Source organism: Trichosurus vulpecula, chromosome 4 (assembly GCF_011100635.1).
Source record: "Trichosurus vulpecula isolate mTriVul1 chromosome 4, mTriVul1.pri, whole genome shotgun sequence".
NCBI classification, from domain to species: Eukaryota; Metazoa; Chordata; class Mammalia; order Diprotodontia; family Phalangeridae; genus Trichosurus; species Trichosurus vulpecula.
Genome location: NC_050576.1, coordinates 237382115 through 237398803, shown reverse-complemented (window position 1 = coordinate 237398803; position 16689 = coordinate 237382115).

Genomic DNA, 16689 nt, shown 5'->3' with positions numbered 1-16689 from the left:
ATTGATGATAATCATGATGTTGAGGATGATGATGATGATGATAATAATGGTGAAAAAGGAATATGAAATAATGGATAGAGGGTTTTGGAATTTGGAACTGAGAAAGGCCTGGATTCAAATTTTTCCTGTACTGCTTAATAGTTTTGTCACCACAGGCAAGTCACTTGATCTCTAAGAGTTCCAGGTAGCCTTTAAAATTATGTCATTAAAAAATATGACTCTTTACTGTATGATGGAATAATAGATTTCGAGCTGGAAGCCTCTGTTGGATAATCTACTCTGAACAACTGATTTTACAGAGAAAGATAGTACAGTACTTGAGACTTTTAAATTATTTTCCCAGGGTCATATATACATTAAGTGACAGAGCTGAGGTTAGAACCCAAATCCTGGGAATCCAAGCTCAGTGCTCCTTCCATTGTATGATTCTGCCTTCTTAATAGAGGCAATATACGTAATAACAAGCCCTTATCAAAAGAAAAAAGAAACATACTTTCATATTCCTGAAATTTATAGCATAAAGCTGCTACACTCTTCACATTTTGACAATATTTAAAATTTGATAATTTGTTGCTTTGTTAGAAAGGAAGCAAGGCATAATAACCTCAAAGTTTATTTTCCTCCATTTGCTAGTTTTATTTCATGAAATGTCTTCAAAATCATAGATAAAGGATGAAGTTATTTGATACTATTTTATTTGTCAATTTTAATAATATACTAAATATTAACTCCTGAGTTTTTAGAAATATAAAAGAGTAATTTTGTAATGGGAAAATCCATCAGGTTGATAGAGATATAGATAAATATGTATATGTGTATGTATGCATATACATACATATAATATATGTATATATGCACACACACTTTTCCCCAGCTCCACTGTACACTATTTTCAAAAGTGGCACAAATCACTTAGCTGTTCAGAGTTCAGTTTCCTTATTTGTAGAAAATTTAAATTAAATTTGCACAATTAAATGCTATGATCCTATGATGTATCGTGCATTTTCTTTAATTGGGGCCACCAATATAAATGTAATGAAAGACGGATGTTAGGTATCAACTTTTTCTAATTTACATATACACACTATATTTGAGTGTCTATGCACTCACGCAGACATGTACACACGTACATTTGTGTGTATGCTTTAATATAGCCTGTGTACATAAGGTTTGTATGTGTACATATATACATACATATATGTATAAATATTTATATGCATTGTGTATATAGTTTGATTACAGAAACTTCAGTAAAGATAGTAATAGTAAGGGATTAAATCTTAAAAGAGATAATCCTAAATTTTTCCCATGTCTCAGATAATGTTTCTGCATATTCACTTTTTAAATAAAAAGATTATATTTCTGTTGGCCATAAAGTTTTCCTGTCTTCATTTACAAAGTTCATATATGCTATTATGTAGTCTAATTTATGCTATGTTAATTGTATGCTAACAATATAACAAAATACAAAGGTTACAACCATTGCCAGTCAAGTTGAAACAAACTTAAAATGGAAGCCATTATAATGACTGAAATTATAAATATTCTATGCAATTGGCCAGAGTCATGTTTTGTGACCATTAACCTCTCAATTATAAATTAGTTCCAGTTGAGTGCAGCCAAAAAATTAGACAGAATATGCTAATGGAAGATGGCCAAATCCAATTGAAAATAAAGCTTTAACAAATTTAGAAACGTGAGGACTGTCATGCTTAAACACATATTGTTTACTCATCTGTCAAGCAAACAAATTTCACTTTTTTCTGTGAAGAATATCTCTGGAAATACATCATATCTACCCACCTTCTAGAGATGAGTTTATTCCATATAATATATAATAACCATCTAGCACAATTTTATGGTTTTTAAGAATACAATAAGAGGTAAGAGAAGTTATTAGTCATTCCATATGTAATTTCTATTTCCCCATTAAATTCTCTTTTTTCCTTTTCCTCAGATCATTGTTCAAATTCAATGTTTTTTGACATTCATTTAGGATTCTGACCTTGCTTTGTGCATTAGGAGCTTAATTAAGATGTTTTTATAAAGTGAATTCATTTGTGTATACATACATACATACATACATACATACATACATATACATGTATATGGATGTATTTATATGTACATGTGTATATGGTCCCAAGGACTTTATAATTTCTGAGAAGTGATACAGAAAAATAATCTAGATGAAAATCATTGTAAGAATGCATTCATTCCACAACATTTTTTGGAGTCTTAACTATGTTGTATTGATTTTATTTTAGGAAACTTCCTGCTTGATAGAGGCAAAATGATACAGTAGCAAGATACATACATACATACATACATACATACATATATATATATATGTATATATTGAAATGATTCTAGTTATTTTATGGTTAAGTGGTGCATTGTGTCATTCTTTGATATGCAATGGATTCATGGTTACATCACTGTAGATACTGATATAAGTTACAACTTATTCATCTCTGTTTATGTTTTTCAATCTCCAACTGCCTACTAGACATATCAAACTGGATGTCCAATAGTCTTCTTAAACTCAATATGTACAAGACTGAACTCACTAATATTCCCCCAACCCTTACTTCCCAACTTTCCTGTTACTATCAAGAGTAGCACTTTCATCCTTCTCCTCCTAATCCAACAATCTCCCAAACTATGCATCATCTTTGACTCCTCACTCTCACTCAGCCTCCAAATTGATTCTGTAGTGAAGACCTGTCAATTTTATTTTTATAACAACTCAAAAATACCATCCCCTGTTTTCTCCTCCGATATTTTCACCACCATTCTGGTACATGTCTGGACCACAGCAAGAGCCTGCTATTTAATCGGGCTGCTTCATTTTTCCCTGAACAAGCACATCCTCTATTCATTCACTAAAGTGATTTTCCTAGAGCACAAGTATCATACTTAATAAAATCCAATGGCTCCTTATCACATCCAGAATCTAATATAAACTCCTCTGTTTGGCTTTCAAAGACTTTCAGATCCCAGCCCCCTACCCACTTTTCCATTCTTAAACCTTATCTTACATTCCCTCCTCTGACCCCAGCAGTCTCTCTGGTCCTGTGACATTGAGCATCTTGCTGTTGTTCTCAGAAGACACTGCATCTCCCAACTCCACTATGGAATTTTCTCCCACCTCATTTATGAATCGAGGAGACCCAAGCTTCCTTCAATCCTTGTTAAACTTCTACCTTGTGTAGGAAATCTTGCTCAATCCCCCCCCTATTTCTAGCACTGTCCTCTTGATAACGATCTGTTGATCTGTGTGTGCATATATACATATATGTATATATACACATATATACACACATACATATGCATATATGCCTATATACATGCCTATACATATGTATGTATGTATGTATGTATGTATGTGTGTTCTATATAGTAGATGGCTTGTGGTCTCTCCAATTTGATTGGGAGCTCCTTGAGGGCAAGTACTATCTTTTATCTTTCATATGTGAGTAGAATGGATTAGTGACAAAATTAGCTAGAGGAAGTATAACAAATTTAGGGGAACCAGTATAAGAGAAGTGTGATAAGAATGTAAGGTAGGATCCTAAGTGCAAGTTAGTGAAATAAGAATTAAATTCTGAAAGAGCTGTATGCAAAAAAAAGCCTGTGGAGGATAATGCTAAAAAAGCTTTGACTGGCCAAAGGATACATTTAATAACATTAATACATTAATATACAATTAAATTCATTGTTTCCCACAAGTTGACAGTTGGGTCTTACTCTCTTTCACCCAAGCTTTCTACTACCACATTTCAGCTAACTTACTTGTCTTTGCTTGTATTACAATAGGATAAGAAATATCAACATCTAAATTGATATTGATGAAGACCACCACATTTTGGTAAGTGTGTTAAGGCAAATGATTCTGTCCGCTTGAAGAATTTTTCTCTACATAAGAAAATGAGGGGGGTGATACATGAGACTTGATTTCTGATGAGAAGATGGCCTGACTAAAGCTACTGTAAGTTTTAGAATATTATTTGTAAATTCATAGAATTTTAGTAAATTTTAATTTTGTTTTATTTGTTTAGAATTATTTATACATGCAATTTGTTAACTATGGATGTGGTAAATTGTGAAATATACTGTAACTGAAATTCTGCTTAATTATAAGCTTATTGGTCTCATTTCTATTGGGGAGATTAAACTGTTTATCAAGTAAATATTTAATAATATGTCATCCACAGGGGAAAAGATTACTTTATGTGCAGCCATGGTGTAAATGGATGTTTATTTCCTCTGATGTTTTGGGAATGCTAACAATATGATGAACTATAGAGGGTCCAGTAGAGGCCAACAGGGATAATGAAGGCCTGTGAGTCCATTCCACATGATGATCATTTGGAAGAAACAGTCACATTTAACTGAGGGAAAAAAAAAAAAAGATTCAGAGTAGATCGTATATTTTTCTGCAAGTATGGGTAAGAGAGATTAATTAGATTTGTTTGACCCCACAAGGAAGAGAAAGGAGTAAAAAATGAATGCTAGAATAGAAAAGTTTATGCTTAATGTCAGGGGGAAAAAAGAAACTTCTTAATTGCAGTTATTCCAAAGCAGAATGATCTTCCTTGGTTAGTAATGAGTTTCCCTTCACTGGAAGTCTTTAAGGACAGATTATTTAAATCGCTGTCTGGTAAATCATAGGGGGGATTATTTTCCAGGTTGGTCTAGTTCAGGCCTGCACAACATGTGGCCCAAAGGCGATTTGTGGTCTGTGAAAAATGTAGGGTTGCTACTGCACGTTTTCCTGTTTGTGAGATGACCTGAGGCAACCAACCATCATAAGTCTGTCTCTAGTCCAACCTATCTGTGGTCCAAAGACGTTTGGCATATTTTAATTTTAGCCCCTACCTCCTGACAAGTTGTGCAGGTCTGATCTAGATGATCACTGAGATATTTGTAGCTTGAGATTTTGTGAACTTAATGTTGTTAAAATGGGTGGGAAGTGTGGAATATTTCAACTGTATAAATTATTAGGACACATATTCAAATACTCTATTGGGTTATGATAACAGGATTGAGAGTGATGAGTTTTAGTTATGATATTATATTCCTTATTCAGGTTTCATATTAGTGTTACCTTTAATCACAATTATACCTTTAAAAAAACAAGGATGGGATCTTCTTTGAGAAGCTTTATGCTATCATAGGTTATTGTTTAATGAAGCATCATAGGTTTTTTATATTTTTTTAATTGGGATTGACTATGAAGAACTTGGAGACTTTCCTAATTCTCATTTTCTCTGTATATTTTATTCTGGATGATATTAAGTTTGGTGATAATGATTGGCTAATAAAACACTTTGTGTTTTAATTGTAAACCAAAGGCAGGGATTACAGTGAATTTCAACATCATCACCTTATAACACTTTAGAATGTAGGAAATTACTTGCATCTCATCTACACATTCCTAGGTGGAGTAATAGTTTTATTTATTTATCTTTAGAAAGGGAGCTTTGGGGGATAAAATGATTTCTGAGAAGATTTTATGACATCCCAGCAATTGACATTATCACATTCTTCTCTGTGGATAACTTTAGTATTTACCTTGTGCTATCCTTTGAAGTTAATTTTGTTTTGTTATTTGCTTGTTTTGAACTAGAGTAGTTATTTCATTCCCCTTCAAATTTGGAAAAAGTATAGAGTATATGAGAAGTGACGTACCGACCTTGTCTTTCACATGGGACTTGAAGGCCAAGAAATCCAACTGTGTAGGCCAGTCATTGGTATGATGATTGACAGTAGACTTTTATTTCCTAATAGAAAACTTCTAAGATCTCTGTGTTTGGAGATGGGGCTGAAGAGAAGATCCTTTGTAACAAGGACTCTTTTTGAATTGAGGCATTACTAGTGAAATAAATGTTGGTTGTTGAAACGACTGTCTCATATGGAATAGGAAATCCATAAAATTATTCCTTAAAATATCAATAAAAAAACATAGACTGAGATAATGATAATGATGGCTGTTAATAAAAGAAATTGTATTACCTTCTGCCTACAGAATAGCATAGAGGGAGACTGTTCTTGGTCTCACTTGATTATAAAATGGAATATTCTAAATATGAGGGAATATGTGCTGATAACTCACAATTATATTCTTTTTATTGATATCACATTATGTTCTTGTTTATTGGAATTGGGGAGAGGTTCATATATTCTCATCTACCTAATTCTAGGTATGATAGATTTCAGAAATGGGGACAGTGACAAAAATCATGTCATCAAATGGAACTTCAATGTGGGCTTCCAGTGGTGCTGAAGATCTGTTATTCAAAACCAACTTGTCCTTTAAGAAGTTCAATGCTCTCCACAACGATCTCCACAGGAAGCATAAAGCTTGGCCTCTGTTTTTGGACTGAGGATGGGAATGCTAAGTGGTTTCATCAGTATGTGAAACTTTTGGTGAAGGAATTACACTCACAATTAGAGACTGACTGCTCATCATTATTATCATCATCACCATCATCATCATTATTAACATTTATACAACACTGACTGTACCAGACACGGCACTACGTGCTTTATCTGCAGTTTATAATCTTTGAGTGTTATCTCTGGCTCTATGCAGTTCTGCTACTTGATATACTTGCACAGGAAAATGGAAGAGGGGAAAAGTAACAAACATTTATTAATCACCTCATATATGCCAGGCAGTATGCGAAGGGCTTTACAACTATTATGGCATTTGTTCATTCACGCACATTGACTCATATAGAACTTGTGTGTGTTGCATGCACGAATTTAACCCAGATCTTACGGAATCAAAGTGGGGGCCTCTAGCTACTAAATAGCACTGCTTCTCCAAAACAAAGCAGAAAAGATTAATAAGAATAATTAAAAAAAACATTTTATCATATTGTACAATAACACTCCCTCTCAAATCTGTACCTTTTGAGATTTTTCCCCCTATTGATTCATGATATATAAAACTTTGGCTTTAACATTTTATCTCTTAGCTTTCCTCTTCTCCCTTCCAATCATAACTGAATATATTTATTTTATTCTGCCTTTTTGATATCTCTCAGATCTGTCCCTTCTTTTCCATCCTCATTGCCACCATTGTAGGAGTAGTCATGACCTGCCTAGATTAATGAAACAGGTCCCACACTGGACTTTTGACATGTATTGCCTCCCTTCTTCACACCATTCTTCATTCAGCTGCAAGCAATCTTCTATTAGGCTAAACCTGTCCATGTTCCTCCAATGATCCAAATCTCTCAGTGACTCTTTTATTGCAGCCAAGTTAAAATGAAATTCCTTTTCCTGGTGCTGAAGGTCCTGCCCTGTTTGGCACCACTCTACCTTATCAGTCTTTTTCCAGACTACTCTCTTTCATATTATCTATACTACATCAAATGAGCACTACTTTCATTGCCTATACTTGCTGAATGTTATTCTCCTTCTGACCCCACGCCAGCAATGCCTTGTATTGATCTGCTACCCCTCCATTAAAGTTCATCTCAAATTACTCCAGGGAGCCTTCTTGATGTCCCTAGGCAATTATGCTCTCCCCCAACTCAATTCTTCAATTATACCATTGTGATATATTTACCATATATTATTTTTCATTCGTTATTTCTCTTTGTGCCATGTCTATCTACTATCCCAAAATCTCTATAAAAGCTGAATTCATCATGCATCCCAACCATCTTTTTTTTTCTTTAAATTATTTTTTTAATTTTAGTTTGCAACATTCACTTCCATATGCTTTGGAGTTTTAAGTTTTTTCTTCCTTTCCTCTCTTTCTCAACTATTTTAAAATGTTCTACACAGAGTAGGTGCTTTATAAGTATTTTATAACTAAAATGGGAATTCACAAGTTGTGGAGCTTTTTCATACTGTGTGAGGGCCCTTCCAGTTCTACATCTATGAACTTGTGTACGTATGATCTGTTTTTTTTTCTTTGAAACTAAGTTCTGATGTCATTTTTAAAAGAAATTTAGCAAAGAAAAAAATCACTGACTCACCTTATATAGTGCATATTTCCTTGCTTTTCAGTTCTTGTAACTTATCATATTATGCCAATGTACATGCCCAAAATAGTGACATTTAAATGTTGCTATCTTTACAGTTTCCTTCACATTTGAAAAAACTTAGTCAAATAAGTGAGGACAACACTATTGCTAGTGGTTGCTATGTAACTCACAATCATCTGAAATAGTCATGGAGGGACTGATCTATAGCAATTGAGGACACTATTCAAGAAATGAACCTAGCCTTATCAGTGAAAAGAAAAGAATAAAGCTTCTAGTCCCCAGGTGTACATAATTCTATTTTCCAGTTTCTATTTTGTACCTCTCTCTCTTAAGAGGCAAGAGTTCTGTGTGTCTGTGAAGTCCCTGGGAACGAGTTTTAACATTTTGAAAAGAAGTCAAATTTGATACAGGAGAGATTAGCTCTTTGTACTTTATCTGATTATTGACATAGGTAAAAATATGATGTTTAGAGTGGTATTTTTCTTCCTCTTCCTGGGTTTTTTGTTGGCTTTTATATTCTTCTGATATTTTGAGAGAATACTTCATATCTGTTGGAAATATCACAAGCTGATGTTGAAAGAAAATGAGATATTTGTCAATGCTGCAAGAATCTTGAAAATGCAAGGACAAGAATTTGGAATGAGCCAACGGTGTATGTGAAACTTATACAAAATTATTACTTGTGTTTTATTTCAGGCTTTTGATTCTGAACAATTCAAGGTTTGCAATAGAAGCATTTTTACTTCAAGCCAGTTACATGATTTTATCTTGGGTGTATATTAAAAGCAAGCTTTGGAAAAATCTATTAGAACTTTGAAAATTCCCACTAGCCCTGAAAGTGCTATATTCAACTCTCTCTTTTGCCCCCCTGGGCTAAATACCTTGAAAAAGCCATGTACATTAGGTATTTTAAATTCTTCTCTTATTTTCTACTAAACCTTCAAAAGTCTGCATTCTGTGCTCAATATTCAGCTGAAACTGACCTCTCCAAAGTTATTGGTGATTGCTTACAGCCAAAAGCAAAAGAAAAAACAACTTTCATCAATTACCAAATTTCTTAATCTGTCTGTACTCTTTGGTTCTTTTGAGCACCATTTCCTTCCAGAAACTCTCTTCTCTGTAGTTTTCTGTGATAATAATCTCTCTTATGGCTCCTCATACTGTCTGACCACTTCTGTTAAGTCTCCTTTCCTGGATCATCATCTTCATCATCACCATCATCCAGGCTACTCTTAGTAACTATGGCTATCTAAAAAGTGTCTGTCTTGAACCGCGCCTCCCCCTTTTTTTTCTTTTTCCTCGATACTATCTGGCTTGTTGGTCCCTTCAGCTCTCCTGGATTTACTTAGCACCTCTATTCAGACTAGGCGATCTGCATATTCCAATCTAGTCATTCTCCTGAATCCCAGTGATTTGGAACCAAGTTTTGGATTAATTGCTTGTCCCATAGATATTTTGAACTCAACCCATTCCAAAACATAATTTATTACCCTGAGATTAGGTTAATTCTACACTAAAAAATATTTTGTATGCAGCAAGTTAGCAACTAAGCATCCAAGCAGCATCATAAATAGAATACAGAGCTTGAAGTCAGGGCAGTTCATATCTGCCCTCAGATACTGATTAGCTGTGTGATCTTGGACAAGTAATTTAACCTATGTTTGCCTCAGTTTCTTCATCTGTAAGTTGTGGGAAAATAACTCCTACTCCTAGAGTTGTTGTGAGCATAACATGTATATTTGTAAAGTGCTTTAGAAACACAAAAGCACTATAAATAATTAGCTATGAATAATAATTTTATTATGATATTATTTTTACATTGTATCCCCCATGTGAATGCAATTTCCTTGAGGACATTGTTTAGTACAATGCCTAGAATAATGTAAACACTTAAAAATATTTGTTGACTAACTAACTGACAATACCAACTCCTCTCTGGTAGTCTTAGGCGCTTTCACCTTTTGGTATCTGCAATATATGTCCCTCTCTCCCTCCCATTCCTCTCTTGACTATTGCAGAAAGGCTTAGTCATGCTTGAATTTACTCTCTACTCTCCAGCCTTCTTCTATGTAGACAATTTTACTTCACCAAAGACTCCATGATGCCTCATGGGTACCTTCAGCCACTCACTTTCTCCCTGCTCCCACTCCCAGTGCTGGAAGCGTGATCACATCAACTTGGCCATTGCCCCTGGCTAAGGTAGTTTTTTTTTTTCATATCCATTTGGTTCAATTCACTAAAGACCCCTTGCTTAGTCATGATTACCTTATCAATGACCCCTTACCCAATAGAAAATAAATTCCTTAAGGTCGAAGACCGTCTTTGTTTTTTGTATTTTTATTCCCAATACTTACAATATTTGGATGTAATGAATGCTTAAAACATTTTTCTTCCTATTTATTCAAGTAAAGTATCTGAAAATTCAATAAGAGAAAACTTTGAAAGTGAGAGTTTTGGAGTGAATTGCTCTTTATTGGAAAGACTGATGGGAATAAGTGACATAAGAGGGTTAGGTAGTAGTTAACATGAGATTAGTGAGAGAAGTAAGTACAGAGTACATGCCTACTAATAAATTGTTTGAATGATATTAGATAATATTCCTTGGCCCTCTGCTTCTCAAGTCCTTGAAAAACAAATAGTGAAAGGGAAAAAAACCTAATAATAATAATACTAAACTAGATGTCAGAGCATCTCAGTCAGTGATGTCTTTGGTGATACACACAAATATGCACGTATATGTAAGCAAGTAGTATATGTATGTGTGTATATATATATATATATATATATATATATATATGTGTGTGTGTGTGTGTGTGTGTGTGTATGGATACACACATACATAAATACACATATGCATGTATTGGCATTCCCAAAGCTACACAGGGAGCTATGTATATATGTGTGTGTGTGTGTGTGTGTGTGTGTCATTTTGTGTATATGCATGTATGGATGTGCATACACATATGCACATGCATGTACACACATACACATATATACATATAGATACACACATAAATATATGCATACATGGACATATGTGAGTGTGTGTATATATACAGAGAGAGAGAGAGAGAGAGAGAGAGAGAGATCCTCACATAGATTTGGGAATGTCATTTTCTTTTTCCAAATTTGAACTTTCTTCCCCATGATTATTCAGCTCCCCTTGGCATTTAAAACTCCTTACCATATGACTCCAGCTTATTTTTCCAGTCATTTTCTCTATTCTTCCTCCTCTAATCTACTTGTGGTTTCCAAACTTGGTATTCCACATTCTTCTGTAGCACCACTGCAAGGTTTTCCCTGTTCCTCTAATGACCTCTACCATTATTTTTTACCTCTACCACAGTATGTTTGGCTTTTTTCAAGGTTCAAGTGATGTGCTGCCTTCTGTGTAAAGAATTTCCTGATACTCTATTTTTTAGTCATTTCTCCCTTCTCATTATTTTGGACAGTAGAAAGAATGAAGGAAGAATTTATTGAGTGTCTTTTCTGCGCCAGACATTGTGATAAGAATTTTACAAATAAACCATTTGATCCCCACAACATTGGGAGGTAGGTGTTATCATAACGCCTACTTTATGTTTAGGGAAACAAGCAGACCAAGGTTAAGTGTATTGCCAAGGGTCCCCCAACTAATCAGTGTCTGATACTGGATTGGAACTCAAATACTTCTGACTCTGGGCCCAGTACTCTATCCACTATTTTAGATACCTTCCTACAAAAGAAAGTTATCTTCATTTGTAGGAAATCTATTGAAACTGTTTTTAGAGATTTAGAGGAATCCTTTAAAAAAGAATAGTAAAAATTCTACTTTTACATTGTGCATAAAGTTTGTTTCATTGATAAGCTGCACTTAAGAGTACATGCCGGAGGTGGGGAACCTATGGTCTCAAATCCTTTTATGAAGGGGATTTGCTCTGTGAAGTTTGGATTTAGTCAAAGGGCAACAGTTGAGGACCTAGAGGGCCACATGAGGCCTCAAGGTCTCAGGTTCCCCACCACTAGTTTGTTATATCATGATGAATAAAATTATGGGAAATAGTATAGATTAAATGCACAGCATGCTTAAATTTTCTGAAGTTTCAGTGAGAAAAAAACAAAGCAAAAAAAATATATAACCAGATGGAAGAATTTGAATTAACATGTTTATTTGGACTGGCTTGAATTGTGTGTGCTGCTCACTAAAATAAAACAAAGGGAAAAATATTTTAACAAAAAGAATTTCCTTTTGACTCAAATTGCCAACAATTGTTTTCTTTCCATTTTGTCTAGGATTTTACAGAAAGGAATAGTCCTTGGCTTCCTGGCTTCCATTAATGTGTCCAGGCCAATAATACATCAAATACAGGACAGGCAAGTGACATAGTAGATGCCTGGTATCAAGAAGATCCAATTCCTATCTGTTCTCAGACACTGTAGCTGTGTGACCCTAGGAAAGCAATTTATTCTCTGTCTCAATTTACTCAACAGTAGAATGGGAGCAATAATAGCACTTATCTTGCAAGTTAAGCTTTTTATTAGGATCAAATGAGATCATATTTATAAACCACTAAGTGCCATGCTTGTCATATTTTAAGCACTATATAAATACTTATCCACTTCCCCCTTTGATTAAACCAACAGATTTTGGAAATTTTAAAAAGTACCAAAATATTTTAAGTTCAGTTAGGATAAGTCTCTCCTTTCTTATGTGTCTGTGTATTTCAGAGATTTCCCTAAGCTTTGGCTCTCCTTTCTATCTTTGTTCAGTAGATGGACATTCAATTCTCCCTTCACATGAATCCCACTTTCGAGGGTCCTTTATGTTCAACTTTACTTCACAAAAGTATCCTGGTTGACCTCCAACAAATGATTCCTTCTGGCCCCCCAAAAGTGGGAAATAGATTTAATTTGCTATCATCAATCTCCATTCCAAAATCTTCATACTCCTCATGGTTCCTGGTACTAGGGAAATGCAAGATCTGTTTGTTCCTTTATTTTATAGCCCTATCATCCAATGATTTTTGCTTCCAGCTTCTTTTTGGTTCTGGTTCTCTCCATTTGTTCTGGGAATTTTCCTGTTGCCTGGAAACTCACCTACTGTGTCCTTCAAGTTTCAGTTCAGTGTTACTCTGTTTATCTTAGACTTGAGCTCCTGGCATAGCACCTCATCAGTCCTCGGCTATTGGGTCCAGCCTCTGACACATTTGGCTGGCATAAAATTTTCTCCTGTCTTAGTGCAAAATGTGTCAATATCTCCTGGAGCCACATAGGAAATTGTTTTCTCTAAGCGCTACAGGGATACACACTCTTTCCTCCAGGGAATCTAAATTTGTTTGTACCTCATTAGCTTCACTACAGCTCTCTCCAGTTCTCCTTTTTAGTGATATAGCACAAGCATACCACCCAGGTAATATAAACAATCAGTTATGTTTAATGTGATGTTAGTGGGCCAATAGTTGCTACCAAAGTCAAAGAGAAGACAAATCTGAAAAAGAAGATGGGAAATATGAGAAGAAATTACCAAATATTTTGTCAATATCTATGCTTATACTTTTAAAAGAGTGAGGTTGTAACTGAATCAATAATCCCCATTTAAAGTAACTAAGAAGATGCTCTATACCTTGGTAACTTCATCAGTTGAGAATCAATAATACATATAAACTTGGTGGGAAATTTCTTTAACTAATTAGCAAGAAGCAAAATGCTTCTAGCTATCCAGTAGAATGAAATATATGTTACACAGATAGTATATTGGAATTGGTTGCAAAGACTCAATCATGTCTCTGAGACTTGAATAGAATAGTAGTTTGAGATTCCCAATTAGGTCAGTCTAATGGTAAAGCAGTTCTAGTTAATTCTATGAGCTAAAAAAATTATTAGGTGGAGAGAAAAAATCTTTTGTTTTCACCAACCTATCCCCTTGAACTGGAGAAGACTTAGACATAGCAAAGGCTAGTGATATTGTTTACATTAGGAGCTGAAGACAAACTAGATACACTATGGAAAAGCAGCTGGAGAAAGCTACAAAGCACCAAAGCTTGATTGAAAACATAAACTATACATATCTCTACAGATGTGGCAATTTATCTCTTTACCATACATACTTTACAAGCTTGAGTCAATTTTCATTTTGATTTTGTTTATGGTTATAGGATAATATATCCCAGATATTTTTTTTGAGTTTAGGAGGAAAACATTGCTGTATTTGGGTCCTTGTCATACCTTCTAAAAAATATCACTTTTCAAAAGCTAATTGTTTCATATTGTTAATTGATACTGTGAAAATATAAAAAAATGGCTGATTATTTTAGGCAGGATAAAAAAGGTGGAGACATATGAAAAATAGTATTAGGAAATCCCCAACTCCTCAAGGATATCCTCTATTATGAACGGGAATAGTAACCACCTTATGAAAACACAGCCTGCTAGTGCTTTTAGCTTTCGGAAAGCTAGATCAGAGCTTACATTACATGGAGAAGCATCATGCATGCCGAAGGTTCCAGCTTTTTACCACTTCAAGTTTGTGAAGGAGTTAACGATGACCAAACTTTGAAGCAGTGGCTGATACTCTCTATGTCTACAAATTTCAAAAATGAAAAGGAAAAAAAAAGTTTCATTCTTTTGTCTTTCAAGAGAACTCATGTCTTATTTATCAGCCCATCTCTTGCAGCACTTCGTAAAGTGACTTGTCAAATAAGAGAAATTAGAATGGATCAATAGCATACACACCACTTACACAAAACTAGAATTTGCTTATATGTGAGTTAAAAAGAGAAAAATAGTAAGGCAAAGAAGGCTAAAAGAAGGAAAAAAGAGTGAGGGAGGAAGGAAAACTGAAGGAGATCAAAAGCTTGTAGTAATTGAAAGAATTGGATATCTTCTTAAAATCCCATTTGTTAAAAATAACCTAATGGTCAAATCAATGACATATCTTCAAGGTATGAAGAGAATTTGTTTAATTGAACTGAATTGACTCTACTCAATATAAGAAAAATCAATAAATGTGCTGAGATAGCACATCTTTTTTAATGTTCCTTTTCTTCTATTCCCTTACCTGAGGTCACTCCAAATGATGCATTTTTCTCATTAGATATTTTCAGAGAACTTCTATCATTCTCTCTTCTTGACTAAAGCGATGACCAATTTTTCTTATTATGAGTTACTATTGATAAGACAACATTGCATCATGGCATGGGGCTTTCTGTAAGAACACCTTTATGACTCAGATCTAGCATTTGCCAGCTGTGTGACTTAAATTCTCTGACACCCTGTGTCTTTATGATATGAAGACAACAGTACTTAAGCTACTTAACTCCCAGTGTTGTTAAAAAAAATAAATAAAATAACAAAGTGATGTCGTAATTTGAGACACTATGTTATTCTTGCATATTGTATAAATAACAAAAGTGGCATCACAAAAGTAGAAATCAAATCATATTATTAAAACTTTCACCAATAATAAAAATCTTGGTGTAACAATATCAATCAATTAATCAAATCATTGTTTATTTAGCTCCTCTAGGGTTAGATGCCAGTATTTAAAAAGACAAAATGAAATCCTTCCCCACCTTCAGAGATCTTATATTCTACTAGGAAAAACAAACTTTACACATTTAAGTATGTGTAAAATATATTTAAAACAAATTTTAAAAGAAGAAAAAAAATAAAGGGGACCTACTGAGGGTCAGAGGGAATAGGTGAACATACTACAGTGCAGGTGTTTTGCTGTTTCTCCAGGAAAGGTTTATAGACTGTGTTGGGAGGAAACAAGGGGAAAAATCCTTTCTTGGGGCACTCAAAGGTCACGAGGGGTAGTAGGTACTTTCTTTACCATCAACCCTGCATCCTACCCCTGTGATATATCCAGAGAGGACTTTCAGGAAAAAAAAAAAAAAAAAACTCATGTCTATATGTCTTTTGTAAAGTTAGCTGTCTAGCAGAGGTTGCTCAGTAGGTAAAGCACAACTTTTCTCCTGAGGACAGAAGTCCTGCTATGATATGACTCTGCAGAAAGGTCTTAAACAGGACACAGAGAAAGCTATTTTTTCCCAATGTGCACAATGTACGTCTTACTCAGTACAAAGAAGAAAATTGTGCTCATAATTCAAAAAAAAATGACAGGGACCTCTCCGTGTACTCATTTTTATAAGTACATTTTAGATGACCATCTTTTTTAGGAGATATAATCTCTGATTTCCCAGATCACAGACATTTCACTCATTTTTTTTTAAAAATAGTTTATCATTTTATTCCATTTTATCACAAGAACAAGTTCGGTGCATTGCAATGGATTGGTGTAACTGTCTGCCACTTTTTAGTCTTGCAGAAAATGGAATAAGTGATTTTTTGAAGACTAGCCCTTTCTAAATACTTTGCGTTTCTCATGGGGATGTTAAATCTCCAAATATAGGGTTCCTTTCACTGAACGAAGTTAAAGTATCTATTATTCAATTTTATGACCCCTTATATTCCACAAAATATGTTTCTAGGATTGTACTAAGCTAACTTATAAATGAATGTGGTTCTTTTCAATCCACTAATTCCTCAGAATATTGCTAAGTACAACATTTAATTTGATGTATTTATATATAGGACTCAATTCCCCAATGGTAATCTATGTGAAATATGCAGAAATATTTATTGAATTAAAACTATGTATGTAGAAGTGATTATGTCTGTGTATATATGTATGTATTTATCC